Consider the following 16941-nt stretch of genomic DNA (forward strand, 5'->3'; position numbering starts at 1 on the left):
CACTGAGCCACCGAGGCGCCCCAGTGTAAAGATTATTTTGAATCAATAGCAGTAAAAACCCAGCAGATTCAGGAAAAGCCCTTTACCTCCCCCTCAACTGCCTGCCTGTACCAAGAAGAGATCTATTAACAGAGATTCCTCTTTACCTAAGAAGCTTACCTGCATAAGACGACAGCCTTGTTTTCAAAATGTCATCTCTCACGTTCCTTCTAGTGGTCTTCCTCTCTGTTGTGTCCTCAGACTCCTACCCCTCTTCTTAGCTCATAGAAGCCTTGTGTTATCTGGCTGTCTTGGAATTTTATGTCTGTGGGGGTTCTCTGTATGTCCAAAACTAAATGTGATTTCCTCCTGTTAATCTGTCTCATGTCTGTTTGATTCTTAGACTGGCTAGAAGGACTTTGAAGGGCAGAGAAAATTTTTTCTCCCCAATATAAAGATTAAATGACCTAACATTAGGGTGGCCTTCCATCTCAGATTGCTCAGGACAATACCAGTTTTTGCTGGTATCCTGGCTGGTTTGGAATTTTCCTGCCCCCTTTCATCTGAAAAGTGTCAAAAGTGGGGGTGTCTGGGTGGCTCAGTTGTTAAGCATCTGGCTTCAGCTTAGGACATGACCCCATGGGTCCTGGGATTGACTGATCAGCAGGAAGCCTGCTTCTCCCTCTCTCACTTCCCCTACTTGTGTTCCCTCTCTTGCTGAGTCTCCCTCTGTCAAATACATAACTAAAATAAAGTGTCAAAAGTGTCCCAGATTGAATAATTAAGTATGTGGCCACCATAGTTCTGTAAATAACACTTAGAAAAATACATCGTATGGAGTAGATGCTAAATGTGTCTTAGATGCTAACTTCAAACCCTTTAGTAGTTTTATCCAACAGAAATATAATACAGGAGTAATTTTTAACTTTCTAGTTAACCACATTTTAAAAAGTAAAACAAAGGACACCCGGCTGGCTCAGTTGATGGAGTGTGTGACTTGATCTCGGAGTTGTGAGTTTAAGCCCCACTTTGGGTATGCAGATTGCTTAAAAATAAAATCTTAAAAAAAGTAAAAAGAAATGAGTGAAGTTGGTGCTAATATATTTATCCTAATACATCCAAACTAGTAACACTTCAATATGTAATTAATATCAAAATTATTAGTGAGATACTTCTGTTCTCTATCTTACGTCTTTGAAATATGGTATATATTTTGCATGTATGGCACATCTCAGTTTGGACTAATGACATTTCAAGTGCTCAGTGTTTCTAGTCTACTTTATTATTATGGCCTTATTAAGTTATTAAGATGCTATATTAAAGTTGTTTTATTAATTTCTCCCATGTCGCAGTTTCCTATTTGGAAACATCCCAAAGAAAATACAAAAAGTGTTTTTTTTATGAATATATTTTTTTTTTCTGCAGATCATCTCCTCCAACCTTCTGATTGTGTTTTTGTTCCACTCTCTGGACTGGAGCCAATATCGTCACATTCCTGTAAATCACGCTGCCTCTAACGAGACCCAGAAGTGCAGTCAGATCCTGACCAAAAGCCAAGTAAAGCAAAGGGTTACTTTTTGGCTCTGGAGTGGTACCTACCTCTATTTCCTCTGTTAGGGACATTTTCTTATATTGCAACTCGTCTGAGCCCTGGTTCCCCAGACTTAAGAAATTCCTAATGTGGGGAGAGACAAAAAAGATAAGGGATGGAGCAGCAAGAAAGAGGGACGTGATTTTTTTTTTCTAAAGATTTTATTTATTTGAGAGAGAGAGAGCGAGCATGAAAGGGGCAAGGAGCAGAGGGAGAAGCCGGCTCCCTGATGAGCGGAGGGCCTGATGTGGGACCCGATCCGGGGACCCCAAGATCATGACCCGAGCCGAAGGCAGTCGCCCAACCAACTGAGCCACCCAGGTGCCCGGGTTGTGATATTTTTTTAATTTCAAAAATGAAAATTTGGTTCTAGCAATCAATTCCTTTCAATGGGTCCTGCTAAATCCTGGATGGCAGGATTTTTACAATCTTGTAGCTATGAGAAGATTGACCTGTTAGAGCAATTAGAGAAGGATGCTTTGCCATAGAATGTAAAGACAATACTGTTGGCGATGGCTCCTCAGATTAAGAGAATGGGCTTAGGATGTTAAAGCTGAAAAAAATTCTCAGAAGCCATGTAGTTCAATGCTGTTTTTTTACTGATTGGGAAAATGGGACCAGGAGAGGTTCAAACACTTGGTGAAGCTTAAAAGGCAAGTTAATATAAGAGGGAGCAGGAAACATGGTCGCTTTGTTCTTATTACCTTGGTTTGACGGCAGTTCACCTATTAAAATACAACATGCTGTTCCTCCCAAGAATGGTTTAACAACTCTCTTTGCAGTTTAGATTATCATTTCATTCCTGTTGCCTTCTCTCAAACCTTTTTTCGTGGGCCTAGTCTCTGTTAAAGGATGTGTTCAATGTATCCTGAATGAGTTAGCATTTCTAAAAGGCCTGGGGAAAAAGCAAACCAAATCTATGAGAAGACTGTGTTCAGTCCTGTAGCTGACCATCAAGTCTTCTGGCAGGTGGCACAACTTCATGTGAAGGAGATGTTTGAGTTTCAGGGAAGGAGGGATTTGGAAAAGAATCTTGGCATATCAGCCTAACTGTAAGAGTCCTTCCCTCCACAGCAACCCCACACCCAGAGTTGGACTTGCTGATGTCTAAGGGTGGGATTATAAATCAAGGAGAATAAGCACAAAAGCCACCACCGAGAGCCACAGAGCCGACACAGGCAGGTAAGTTCCGAGGTAAGTGGCCAGGACAGGGCACGGTGGCAATGTAATAGCAAAAAAAAAAAAAGAAAAAAAGAATTATTGTTTAATGTTGCTTGATACTAAATTCCTCCAACTAGTCAGGTGTTCCTATAAATACGTACATGTTCACTTTCAAAGAGAGCATGGTGAACCCTGTACCTGCTTGGAGACTGTCGGTGCTTGGAGACTGAGCTCAGAACAGAAAACACACAAGTAACCATATTCGTTCACCCTCAGTGTCTCAGCATTAATATCAACTATAGTAAAAAACTGTGTGGTAGAAATGGCCAGCATCAAACAAACCAGAAGTTTGGCAGTTCACATTTCTTTTTAGAGTGTCATTTTATTCCAGAGGCATAAAGGACAGGGCAATCTGTCTGCTTTGCTCGAAATGGGCTATTCATCACTTTTCAAAAGAATCTCTGATGTATGATTTAGGAAAGACCATGCTAGGGTTCCTTCACAGTTCACAGTTACAGAGCTTTTGCTCCGTGTTTGAGAATTAACCTGTTAAAGCTAAGACAGGTTGTTCCCTTGGGAAGGGAGGAGACAAAGAAATTCTAAGGAGGAGACCATCAAGATGCAACCAAGACCTTAGACACTCAACTGTTAGGGTGAATTTCACTTCCATTGGAACAGATTTCTTTCTTTCTTTTCCCTCCCTCCCTTCCTTCCTTTCTTAAGTTCAACTGACTTAACTCTGGATCCCACCAAAAGACTCTTGTCATTTATTGTAAAAGGCTTCCTGCCCTGGGTAAGGATGCAGAGCTAACCCGGAGAAGGGAGGGGCTTTGGTGAATAAGGACTTTCTAAGCCAGAGCTGGTTAGCCTGACTAGAACGAATCGAAAAGCCGTCCCACATTAAAAGAGTAGGTTGGAAATTTTGAAATCCTTGGAAATCACGGGAGGAGTCCATTAAGATTCAAACGCCGGTTTTAGTGGGCTGAGAAGAGGGAGACGCCGCGGGGAGCCTGGGGTGCGGCGGCGGGTAAGGCCTTCCCCGCCCGCATCCCAGACGCGACTTCGGGGGGCGGCCCCACCCGTGCCTCTCGCCCCGCGGTAGATGTCTCCCAGCTTCACGCGGGCGCTTTCCCTGCCACCTGATGAGTGCTAGCGGTCCCTCCACCCGACCGTTCGGTCCGTCCGGAGAAGGAGCGGAATCTGCTTTACTTTCTGTTCGGTAATTCCGGAAAGCATAACCGATCTGGCTGGTGAAGAAGGCGCTCGGATCCGTGCCTTTTTATAAAACACCCCGACGACCACAGACGACTTTGGAAGTTGCCCAGAGAGGAACAGTCTTCGGGATCGCACCGGTCCCAAGCCCTGGGGTTCGAGCGCGGGCGCTGCCCACGGACTTCAGGTGTGATGATGCTGGAGCACAGCCGCGGGCAAAGGTCCCCGAGCCCGGGAGACTAGAAGTCAGCCAGGAACGCCCGGGGCGTGCGGGCGCAGGGGCGGCGGCGGCCGCCAGCACTTCCCGCAGGTCCCGGCCGGGCCGCGGGGCCGGGTCACCTGACTCGCGGAATTTGGGGCCGCGCGGGGTGGAAGGGGAGGGGAGAGGCGAGCACCTCCCTCCTCGCTCCCGCGGGATCCAGGTCGGCGGGGGCCGGCGCCGGGCGGCCACGTGGTGGTGCTGCCGCTGCCCCCGCCCCGCCCGCCCAGCCCGGGAGCCGCGGCGCCCACTGACCCCCGCAGCGGGGGGAGGAGGAGGGACCGAGGCGCAGGAAGCCGAGCAGGAAGCGAGCCCGGCGGCCGCGTTTTCCTGGGGAAGCGGCGGGCGGAGTGGCGCAGCCGGCGGGTCCCCGGAGCGTCCGCCTCGATGGGGTGAGTGCGCGGCGCCGAGAGTCGGGGAGGCTCCCCGGAGCGGGGTCCCGGCTCGCCGCCCCGCCTTTGTGTCTGGGGCGCGGCGAGGGGCGGCGCGCCGGGCGCTGGAGCGGCTTAGCGGGCTGGCAGCGAGGGTCCCGCCACCGCTCCCTTGTCTGCCGCCGGCCGCCGACTGTCTGCGGAGGGCGGGGAGGCTGTGGGGACCCGAGTCGGAGGGAAGACCGGGCCAAGTTGGGAGCGGGCTTTTCTCCTGCCCGACCCCCGCCACTCGCGGGCCGGCGGCGGGAGCGCGGGCGGGAATGAATGGCCAGCCCGGCCCGGGTGCTGGGGGGCGCGGAGTCAGCCCCGGGTCCTACCTGCCTGGCCCGCCCCGCGCCGCCCCCCTCCCGCCGCCGCGCTTTTGGGCTCGAGCCGCCTCCGCGCAGAACTTGGAGGAGCTGGGGAGGGAGGCGCAAGCCGGAGACTCCGGGTGGATCCGGCGACCGAGGGTCTGCTATTGTTCCTTTTCTGACTCTGGGGAGCCCTTCGGCGGGCCCGGGGGTGCGGGCCTGCTAGTGCCCCCTCGCTCTTCGTATCCTTTTCCCCTCCGCATTTTCGAGGAGGGGGGCGGGATGCTGGAGTTGGGGCCGACTCGGGGCAGCTGGGACTTCGGGAGAGGGGAATCCGCCCGCCAGCCATCTACCCCAGCCTCTGCCCAGGTGGGTGGGTATCTTCTCCATCTCACCTTCCCTTAGCTGCCGGCTCAGGCAGGTTGTGACCGTGCTTTAGTTTCTGCAGTTTTTAGGGTTCTCCTGCTGCCCCCTGGTACACGCTCTCCTTTGCGTTTGGACCTCACACTCCCCTTTTGTGGAGGGGGCTCAAAGCCCAGGAAGGCAGCCGACTGACGGGACAGATGGAAACCAGTGAGAAAGGGAGGAGTTACAAGTGGCCTCCCAGGGGCTGGAGCCTGGGCTATAGGTCCAGGCTGGCGCCGCTCCAAGGAACCCGGGTCCGTGCAACTTTATTTCCAGCAGTCAGGGCGCATCTGGGGTTCAAGGCCGCGCACCACGACCAGCGGGTTCTCGCGGCCGCAGGCGCACAGGTGATTTGCTTGGGTCTCCGTTTTCCTTCTGGGAGAGGAGACTACCAAGCTGGCTGGGATAGGGAACGGTTGCCAGTTTTCTGGAGAACGTGATTTCCGAACTGTAAGGGCCCGAAGGGGAGGAGCTGGTTTGTCCATCGGTCGGGCTCAGCAGAAGCTCATCTAGAGAGGAGAGCCTCACCTTGTGGTTTGAACTAAGTTGGAGAAGACCTGGTGTATCACAGGGAGGCTGGGTTTTGATTGCTCTGGCTTCCACCTGTTCACAGGTGTGGCTGGGAGTTTTATTGCTGATGGATGTAATCTGATCTCTGTTCTTAATGATGCCTAACCGGTGTCTTTTTTTCCCCCTTGGGCTTTTGTAAGAGCATAGACTTTAAAGTGAGGAAGTTTATCCAGTTCTTATGATTTTTAACCAGTGCTTGTGCAACACGAATTGGGAGAGGTAGTCCTGTGCTGGGGGATCCTGGGTTTTTTCATCTCCATTCATTGAAATGCTTCACTAATTTTTTTGTTTTGTTTTGTTTTGTTCTATACCTCTATTTGACAATCAGCGATTAGTTCTCATTCACCTGAACTGTCTGTAGATTTTTGGAAGTGAGGAGAGGTGCACAGGTAACCAGCGTGTACAGCTTGTTTGGTGAATCCCCATTCTCGTATCCTTTTTTTGGGACAACCACAGATGGATGTGGTATGGGATATTCCTTATTCCTTTGGCCCAGGCAGCTTTGTTGAGCCTGGGGTCCATGAGCACATCTGGAGTTCCCACCTCCTTCATGGCAGATTTCTAGATCTCTTTGCGTGCCCAAGGGGCACGCCTCTTGAAGCCGACTCCATGGATGCACTTGTGAATGTCAGTGCTGTATTCTCTCGCAGAGGTGATGGCAGAATGGCCCTTCGTGCCACTCTTGTTTGAGGGAGTCATTCTGCCAGGCCCTGGTTGGAAAGGCTTCATTAATTTATTGTAGCATTTACATGCCTTAGACTTGTTTTATGGCTTTGGCGGGGGGGGGGGGTGTAACCCTGTTGTGAAAAATCTCATTACTCTTTGTGAAATTGAATAGAGTGAGTGGATGCTGGGCCATGGTAGTGCCCCTGTCATTGAGGCGCTATCTCCAAAAGCCTCTTCCAGGCAGGTACGCCTTGCATCACCTCCATTTTACAGGTGGAGAAACTGAGGTTAAGGAAACGTGGCTTGCAGTTAATGGAATTGATGGAGAAAATTTGTCTCTTCCTTTTTCCTTTCAGAATGAAAATGAATATGAACTATTTCACACATGCATAATAGACACTACTTGTGTTTAAGAGTTGCTAATAGCCAATTAAAAAAAGTTGCTAATAGCTCCATATTTGCTTCATATCTCCCTTAATAAAAGTAAACCACAACTGAAATTTTTTTTCCAATCCCTCCTCCTCTTCCTCCGTTCCCAGGTGACCTCTAAAGTGAAGTTAGTGCACAGTTTCCAAACATGTTTTGGTACTTTAGTATATTCTCTATTCATAAGCAATATCTGCGAGCTTGTGTATTTCATATTCTAAGTAAAAGGCATAATTCCCTCTCTATATATTGCTTGCATTTTTAAATTTGTCACTGTATTGAGGCGCATGTAGCTCTTAATTTGTTTTAGGGGCTACAGAGAATTCCAGTGTATGAATAAATCCTAGTATATGAATTCCTTTGCCAAGAGAAAATTAGAAGATTTCCAAGTTTTCACTGTTACACTTTTTCTGCTAAGGACAGTTGAGGCAGTCGATCTGTTTTCCGTTTTTAAAAATTTTATTTATTTTTTTATTTTTTAGGGTAACAATGCTATTACAAACATCAGAGATCTGTTTGTTCTACACCTATCCCATTCATTGCTGGCAGGTGGGGTCTAGGTAATGCAGTGTTTATTGTTTCATTCCTCAACAAAAATGTAGGGTGTACATAGGGTCTCTCTTGCTTACCTGTTGAATGAAAAAAGTGAATTTGACCTTTTTTTTTTTTTTTTTAGCTCTAAGAGTGTTAGTCAGATTATTTTGTTTTGTTTTCACAATTTATATTTTCTTGAGTAAGAAAAGTGCCTCTTAATGGTAAAGGTGAAGCATGAGGTGGACTGTGGTGCTGAGTTTGGGATACTTGTTCCCAAGTGTTTTCTCAGGCATCGCTAGCAGCATAACCTCAGATCACTCATTCAGCCCTCTCTTTTTCATTTTGTCAAGCTTGGTGACATTAGTTAGAGCAGAGACATGCCTTTGTGAAAGCTTACTCGGAGAGTTTATGAAGTGTGTTGACATTTTGCCCCAAATTGTAACCCTTTAATTTGGAAGCAATTTAAGGCATTTAAACACTCTTGCTTCCTCATTATTTCTTCAAGTTTCCAGGCACATTCTTGCCTCAGCCCTTGGGTTTGCTGTCCTACTGTCTGGACCACTCTGCCCCTAGATCATCTCCATGGCTGTGTCCCTCAGTCCCCCTGGGCTTTACTCAAGTGTCTGTCCCATTAGCTGCCTCTTCCAGCACTCCCCGCCCCTCTTCTGTTTTCTCCCCCGACCTCTCCATGGCACCTAACACCTTCTAGCTTGCTGTATATTTTGATCTGTATTAGTCTCCTTAGTAGAATAGAAACTCAGCGAAGACGGGAACTCTGTCTCTCTTGTTCACTGCCATAGTTCTTGTGCCTAGGGCCATGTTGACAAACAGGAGTTCCTCAGATGTACGAATGAATATAATGCTCTTTGTGTGTTTTTCTACTTAGAATTTCTCTTTCAGTACATTTTGGGAAATCCTCCATGGTGCAGGCGGCCCCACAGGTGTAAGGGGGTCCCCCTAAGAGGTCGTATTTACTGGTGCCATCAGGATAAGAGACAGAACATCTTATAAAGAAAGCACTTCATTTTAGATGTGGTTTATCCTACAAAGTTCTTGTCCATTTTTCCTGCCAACACTTGCTGCCACCTGAATTCAGAAGATACCATAAGTAACACGACGCTTGGAAGCACACCCATCTTTCCTCTTCTCGATAACTTCGCTTTCCAACATTTTAAATGTGGAAGACTGTCTGCATTCCACACGGCATCTGCCCAGACAGTCCCACAGTGGTCTCAAGTAATGCCAACCACCCTGAATTTCTAGGACTAGAGAGCATACTTCTCTGAACTGTTTGTATGGGGTATACTCATCTTTGCTGACTGTACATTCATAGTGAGGTCTTTTGGGGGGGCGAGTGGGGTGGGAAGATGATCTTAATCTGAAGATAAGAAGCAACCAGTATACAGTAGGGTCCCTAGGAATATTTAAAAAATTGTCACGTCATAAAATCCTTAACTGCTGTTACTGAAAACATTCACTGTTCTAGTGTTGTGTTATTTTGCTAGAAGCCAACTGAGTTTTCTGTACCTTGCGTGATGAATATAGGAGTTGACAAAACAAAGCTAAATATATCAAAGGCCTCTCGGGTGTATTTTAAGTGGGTGGATAGGGAAAAGGAGCCAGGTTTCTTTTCCCTATGAAATATATGGGTATATGATACTGATGGTATCCTTTTAAAAAAAATCACTAGTGTATAAAAGTACAACCATTGTATCCTTTGTAATAAAATTATATTGAAAGAAATCAGTTTGTTTTGGACCGAGAGAGGGTTAAACTTTAAGCTAAAAATTGTAAGCTTACAATTATTTATTGTCAAGATGCTACATGATTTATCTTGTTCTTGGTTTATCACTACCCATGAACTGAAAAGTACAGGTGGTTTAATGAAAGAGAAGGATTGTTAATCAGCCATCAATTTCTCAACTCCAGCCATCTGCAGTGAACAGAAAGCTAGTCTTTGACATCAGACTCATTGATGGGTTTCAGTACATTTAATATTTTATTTTATTTTTTAACATTAATAGGAGAGCATGCCTATGTGAGTGCAGGGGGGCGGGGCAGGGAGGAGCAGAGGGAGAGGGTTTCTCTAACCCTAGCAGATTCCACACCAAAGGCAGGGGCCAGGTGGGGCTGGATCTCCAGCCCTTGAGATCAGGATCTGAGCAGAAGCCAAGTCCACCCTTTAGTCAGTATTTTAATAAGTAACTTTACAGACTTAACTATATGTTTCAAAACAACTTCTTCTCTTTGAAGGAGGGAAGTCTGCTTCATTCTTCAGCTTTGTGTTCCATGTGTCCAGTAGAGTATCTGTCACATAGGAAGTGATTAACGTTTATTGACTTACACACACACACACACACACACACACACACGGGTCATAAAGCTTCCCCTGGAGGTCTTCAGATATTTAGCTGTCCTAGTCTAGAATTTAATGATCCAATGGCAGAGGAGAGGCATGGAGGTAGTTAGCAAGATGCAGGTTGAAGTTCAGAAGACGTAGGTCTCCTCTTTCCCAAAGTAAAGACATTTCACCTCTCTAAGGCTTAGTTATCTCCCCTTAGGATGAGTCTGCATGTTGTGTTTTGACTGCTTCTCCAGCAGGGTATGGGTGGTGGGTCACCTGGTCTAACCGGACCTGCTATCTGGTTCAGTTTCTTCTGTAGGAAATGGTGTTCACTGGGTATACAGTGACATGCTGTATAAATACCATGACCAGTGGTCACCCCTGGGCAAGGGGAAGCCTTTGGAGTTGCTCATGATTTGTTCATCTCCTTCTAATGATCAGAATCTGATTGTGAGAAAAGCTTGTGGTCCAAGAAGGTCACTTGTACAGTGGATGAAAACACATTTTTTCTTTTTTTTCCTTAAGTAGACACTTAGTGAAGACAGAAGTTTATTACCAAGTAACCTAACATAAGCAATTCTTCTATTGTATCCATTTCCCTCACAATCATTTATTTACTTTTTTATGCAACTCAACTTTTCTTATTCCTGTTAGGTATTGTGATTGGCAAGGAACAAAGTCAGGCTTCTCTTTGCTTTTTTCTTTTATGGTTTCTAGATGAATTCTGTTGAATCCAGAATGTTTTATTTTTTTCTTTTTAAAATGCTAAGTGACCAAAAAAAAAAGCCATAGCAGCAATCTACTAGAATCTGTTCACTACATCTGTCCAGTTCTTTTTGCTGGCTGCAGGGATAGAAACTCAGCCCAAAAAGAAACTCTGGCAGAGCTCACTGGTGAGGAGTACAAGGCTGAGCGGCTTCCTTTCGCTCTAGGGCAGCACAGAGTGAAGTGTTTTCCTCCAAGAGGAGTCCATTTTGCAAACCGGGGAAGGCCATCTAGCAGTGATTTCTAATGTTTTTGGATCAAAGGTGGACACTTGCAAAACTGACAACAGGTTTTGGACCGTTTTTCCTAGGGAGAAATTTGCTCATATGCAGTGATGCTATACATTCATAGTCTTTGTCAGTTTCAAGAGCACAGAACTCCCTGTGTTACAAGCCCATTTACCAACCTCTTTGGACTCTCCAGATTAAAAGCCCAAGATCTATGAAAAGACTTAGAAAATCTTATTAAATGTATGCTGTTTACCTTTACATGTCTTAAGCATGAGCAGTACAATCACTAGGGGTCTGTTTTCTGTCACGTGTCACCATATGGGGATGATCCCCATATCTGATAACCTGTTTTACATGAGTGAACAGAATTATAACCTCAGTTGGAAAACCAGTCACTGCCGACCCACTGACATACCACTGACCGGTTTTAGGAACCATTTCTACTGGATGCAACAGAATGGCGTTCAGAAGTCCTGTGGGGATGGGTAGTCTGACTGTTTCACAGAGATCTGATGAATTCTAAGTATGGGTCTTGAGTTTCTCACCCCAAGGACAACCTGTTTCTTGGTCTAGGGGTTGGGCCTCCACTGTCTTCTGCTTTCCTGTGGCAATAGTTTCTTTCCTGGCTGTTGTAGTGGGGAATGAAGACATCCCGGGGCTCTGCCTAACAATACTCCTAAGCTCCCAGGATAAATCTGGGGTCTGTCTGGTGGAGGAAATCTTCCCAGCATGCTCTGTTCTGCTCATCTTGGCCTCCCAGCTTGATGGAGCTGCCTCCAAGAAACCGGAGGGAGACAGGGCCACGTTTCCTAGTTGGGAAGTTGACCCTCAGCTGGAAGCCTGCTCTTCCAGAGAAAATTCTTCCATGGAAAGTAGCAGACACTGGAAGGAGGTCCTGCCATTGTTAGCCACGCACAGGGAGCTCCGTCAGTCACAGTCCACTGGAGGTGATCTCCTCCGTCTCTTCAGTCAGAAATTGGGCCCAAAGGGATACACATACCTGCCTGTTAACTGGGCAAGTGATGCAATTAAACCAGTCTGTTCAATGCATTGAGCACCTTCTCTGCTCTGCACTGTGCTCCTAGGTTGCCCGCTTCTGGGGGTCCAGGCTGGTCTTACTCATTGTCCCATTTCCTGTGCACAATCCCTGTTGATGGAAACAGTGTTGGAAGATCCGTGGGTGAAGGGTGATGATAATCTGCCGTCCTGGAGCTTATCGTCTGAACCAGGCTAACACATTGGCATTGCACTATAGTAAGGCAGAGTGTTAGTGATGGGGGAACTCATTTCATAGCTGGACTGAGGCCTAGGGAAGAGAAATGACCCCTTAGAAAGTTACACAGTAAGAGGCAGAGCCAGATAAATCTTCATTCTGGCTGCTTAGGGCACAGAGCTTCTAAATGTCCTTTTCTATCTTTCTCTGATGCAGACCATGACCTTGGGAGTCCTCTGTGTAGCTAATTCTGGTTTTCTGGTTGATCTCTGTGAAGAAGACTGGTATATATTTGGATAAGCTGGGTTGGAGACCAGTGGGGAATCCCAGATCCGGCAGATGGCATTGAGCAGGGATATGAAGGGACCAGAACCCAGTCCCTTAGCATAACTGCTGAGCGAGAATCCCATGAACAAATATTTGTCAGGCTTTGTCAGTGAGTTAGTGTCTGTGCTGCGTCTCTTAATTGGACAAGACTGCTCATGTAATTTGACCATCTCCTTCTATGAAAGTTGACATGCTGGTGATGGATCGTTTTTCAAAAATGAAAGAGCACTAACCGGCCATGGATGATCATGACCTGTAGTCATTTCACGGCTTGGAGTGGTCTCTTCCCAGCCACCCAGAAGATGCAGGAACTGGTGAGGCAAAGGCTCATGGACAGTGGAGTGCTCCCCCCCACCCTGCCCCCAGAAAAAGGCAGCCAACATTAAAAAACAGGCCAGGGCCCTGAGGTCCTGCATGAGCCACCTTGGGTGGGGGCGAGGAGCTTACGGTTCTCTCCAGCCGGATTTCCTTTCAGGCTCACCCAGTCCACATTCATCATGGGAGCAAGTTGCTTTCAGGGCTCTCAGAACCTTCTTGGATCTTCGTTTTTGTAGACTTAGATTTGGGGCAGGGCAAGGAGCTATATCCTCTCTCTCCCCTGATTAAAAAAAAAAAAGTTTCACATTTCTTTCCTAGGAGCTTTTTTTAAATTGGAAAAACTATTTAAAATATAGGCAGAGAAGCTATAACCAATCTCCATATACCATTTGGGATTCCCTAGGACATCTTTTAAAGGAAAAACTCATTTCTGCTGCTAACATCCTAGAGACATCCATTCAGCAATCTTGACCACATCCTCCCTAATTAGATTCTTTCTGTGCTGTGCTACTTTACACCATGTTTGGTGTGCCGTTTGTTTACTTTTTCTATCCCTTTCCTCCAGAGCCTCCGGAAGCCAGAAAGAGAAATCTCCTCAAAATGCCTCCTATCCCCCGCCTGTCTCCCGGCCCATCTGTCGATGGCTGTGTTACCGTTTGTGTCTTGTTTGGCGACAAGCTTGCTTTCTTCCTCTTCTTGAAACAACCCCTGATTATTTTAAGTGCATCCCCCTTGGAACAAAGCGCATTTGATTCCCATTACATGGCAAGTGGGTGTTTATATCCAAGGTGGCAGAGGGAGACAGAGCGGACTGCTCAGCCTCTCCTGCAGATCTCAGCATCGGCCTGGGGCGGCAGCCGGCGGCTGGCCCCGGCTGCTCCTGGCTTTGGCTTTCCGAAGAAATAGCACCTGTACTCCCTGCCTCCTTCCTGGCTGGCTGGCTGATGGGTGGTAGGATTCTGGCTTTATTATATTGGTGCTTTTAATTTTGAAGAATTGCCATATTTCATTTCTGTGTAGCTTGGCAAGAGCTGTTGTACAGGATATTAGAATAATTTCTTAAGGAGCAGAAATGACCTAATCCTAGAGAAGCATCTAAGTATCTAGAAGTTCTGCTTTTCCAGATTGTTGCCAAACCAGGGAAACCTCCACCCAAAGCTGTAGCTGACCAGCTCAGCTGAGTTTAAAAATAGCCATTTCGCTGGTCTGTAATCATTTTTACATTTTGTCTGTTACTGACTTGGTGTCTTTAGGAAAGCTGTATGGAAAAGGACTTTTTTGACTGGTGAGTTCCTTAAGTGTACTTGTCACGGGTAAGCTCTGCAAATGAAAAGGACAAAGGAATAAAAATGCTACCCTCCCCTGGAATGAGGCAGGGGTATGTGTATGAGGGCCAACAGCCAGAAGAATGCCTTTTTCAAGGCAATCCATTCAGACTTCTTAGAAGGAGCTTTGCGAGTGCCAGCCGCAGATCGGAGAACTGTTCCATCTTTAAAGGCAACTAAATTTTTAAGTAGTAAAAAGGTTGTCCCTTGGCTCAACATTTTTTTTTAATTGTTATTTTTACTAGTGTTGCTTTTTTTTTCCATTTTTATTTATTTATTTTATTTTTTAAGAATTTATTTTCAGTGTAACAGTATTCATTGTTTTTGCACCACACCCACTGCTCTATGCAATCCGTGCCCTCTACAATACCCACCACCTGGTTCCCCCAACCTCCCAGCCCCCGCCCCTTCAAAACCCTCAGATTGTTTTTCAGAGTCCACAGTCTCTCATGGTTCACCTCCCTTCCTATTTCCCTCAACTCCCTTCTCCTCTCTATCTCCCCTTGTCCTCCATGCTATTTGTTATGCTCCACAAATAAGTGAAACCATATGATAATTGACTCTCTGCTTGACTTATTTCACTCAGCATAATCTCTTCCAGTCCTGTCCATGTTGCTACAAAAGTTGGGTATTTGTCCTTTCTGATGGAGGCATAGTACTCCATAGTGTACATGGACCACATCTTCCTTACCCATTCGTCTGTTGAAGGGCATCTTGGTTCTTTCCACAGTTGGCGACCATGGCCATTGCTGCTATAAACATTGGGGTACAGATGGCCCTTCTTTTCACGACATCTGTATCTTTGGGGTAAATACCCAGTAGTGCAATTGCAGGGTCATAGGGAAGCTCTATTTTTAATTTCTTGAGGAATCTCCACACTGTTCTCCAAAGTGGCTGCACCAACTTGCATTCTCACCAACAGTGTAAGAGGGTTCCCCTTTCTCCACATCCTCTCCAACACATGTTGTTTCCGGTCTTGCTAATTTTGGCCATTCTAACTGGTGTAAGGTGATATCTCAATGTGGTTTTAATTTGAATCTCCCTGATGGCTAGTGATGATGAACATTTTTTCATGTGTCTGGTAGCCATTTGTATGTCTTCATTGGAGAATTGTCTGTTCATGTCTTCTGCCCACTTTTTGATACGATTATCTGGTTTGTGTGTGTTGAGTTTGAGAAGTTCTTTATAGATCCTGGATATCAACCTTTTGTCTGTACTGTCATTTGCAAATATCTTCTCCCATTCCATGGGTTGCCTCTTTGTTTTGTTGGCTGTTTCCTTTGCTGTGCAGAAGCTTTTGATTTTGATGAAGTCCCAAAAGTTCATTTTCGCTTTTGTTTCCTTTGCCTTTGGAGACATATCTTGAAAGAAGTTTCTGTGGCTGATATCGAAGAGGTTACTGCCTATATTCTCCTCTAGGATTCTGATGGATTCCTGTCTCACGTTGAGGTCTTTTTTCCATTTTGAGTTTATCTTTGTGTACGGTGTAAGAGAATGGTTGAGTTTCATTCTTCTACATATAGTTGTCCAGTTTTCCCAGCACCATTTATTGAAGAGACTGTCTTTTTTCCACTGTATATTTTTTCCTGTTACTAATGTTGCATTTAATAGGCAGCCCAGTGTCTTGGGCTCAGAAGCGGAATTTTGGGCTCAGAAGCGGAGTTGAAATCCAGCCTCCGTTTATGAATTGTGCCGTTTTAGCCAAATAAACTTTCTGGGCTGCAGTCTCCTAATCTGGAAACCAGCAATAATGACAATAGCATCTAATTCCTAAGGGTAGAAGCATTAAATAAGTAAAGACTCATTCATAATGAAATAGCAAAAAAAAAAAAAAATTGTGAAGTGAAAAAATTTTGCAGTCATCATTTAAGTAAAAGAGAGTTCTTGTGGCTGTTATTCTGCCTCCTGGTGTTAGCACATTCCTTATCTGCCTGCCTTTACAGAAGTGCTGAGAGACTAACCAGTAGGATTATAAGGGCCCTTGTAACCCACAGCAATGAGGACGGGTTGCCCTGTCACAAAAACACACCTGCCTAGCATCTTCTGTTTCATTTACAATATGTCCCTGTATCCTAACCCCTTCATCTAGCCCTTCTATTATTACATCACCAGGTAATGTGGAAAAGATGAAGGTATTTTTCCTTTTGTAGTGACCGGTCTTATTCCCAATTATATTAACAAGTTCCTCGATCTCGGGGCACCTGGGTGGCTCAGTTGGTTAAGCAAATGCCTTTGGCTCAGGCCATGATCCCCCAGGGTCCTGGGATCGAACCCCATGTCAGGCTCCCTGCTCTGCAGGGGGTCTGCTTCTCTCTCTCCATCTGTTGCTCCCACTGCTTGTGCTCTCTTTCTTTCTCATCTGTCAAATAAAATCCTCAAAAACAACAACCACCAAAAAACCCAAGTTCTTCAGTCTCTCCAGACAACTTGTCTGGTGTCTGTCCTAATCCAGGCACAGAGCAATAAAGCTCTGTTCCAGTGAAGACCGTGGCCCTCAGAAAGAAATGATGAGTGAGTTAAATCCCCTGGGAAGTGCTCTGCAAAAGCGTCCAGCTGTTGCTAGAGAAAAATCTAGACCTCTTTTCTGGACCGTTGGAGCCGTGTACTCATTGAGTTTGCCAGAAGTCCATCAGTCTCGAGTGACATGACACCGTTGGTTCACCCTTCCTTCTCCACGTGGCAGAATGAATCTTTTAAAGTCAGAACGTGGAGTATTTACTAGATCTGAGTTGGAGATTTTATGAAATTAAAAGCACGTTGAGCATGACAACATGGTAACATACATTTTCTGCTTCATTTTCTGCCTGCCTTGTTTGTAGGACACCAAGTGCTGTCTTAGTGCTAAGTGCTTGCTGCCATCATGGCCTTGGAAGGAAGACTCAGTCCTCACAGGCT

General features: G+C 46.0%; 1 protein-coding gene across 3 annotated transcripts in view; it reads left to right on the forward strand.

The window, feature by feature from the left end:
* The first annotated feature begins 2677 nt into the window (after nt 1-2677).
* Nucleotides 2678-16941, forward strand: part of RAI14 (retinoic acid induced 14) — a 144483-nt gene continuing 130219 nt past the window's right edge. The window contains exon 1 of one of the 3 annotated variants that reach the window (XM_013052040.2): nt 2678-2752. The gene's annotated coding sequence lies outside the window, so the exon portion shown is untranslated. Of the gene's footprint in view, nt 2753-4014; nt 4131-4464; nt 4595-16941 lie in introns of those variants that run through there. The other 2 variants (XM_004738048.3, XM_045079458.1) reach the window with 2 other exon arrangements.

Source organism: Mustela putorius, unplaced genomic scaffold (genome assembly GCF_011764305.1).
Source record: "Mustela putorius furo isolate JIRA1106 unplaced genomic scaffold, ASM1176430v1.1 tig00000407_pilon_pilon_pilon, whole genome shotgun sequence".
NCBI classification, from domain to species: domain Eukaryota; kingdom Metazoa; phylum Chordata; class Mammalia; order Carnivora; family Mustelidae; genus Mustela; species Mustela putorius.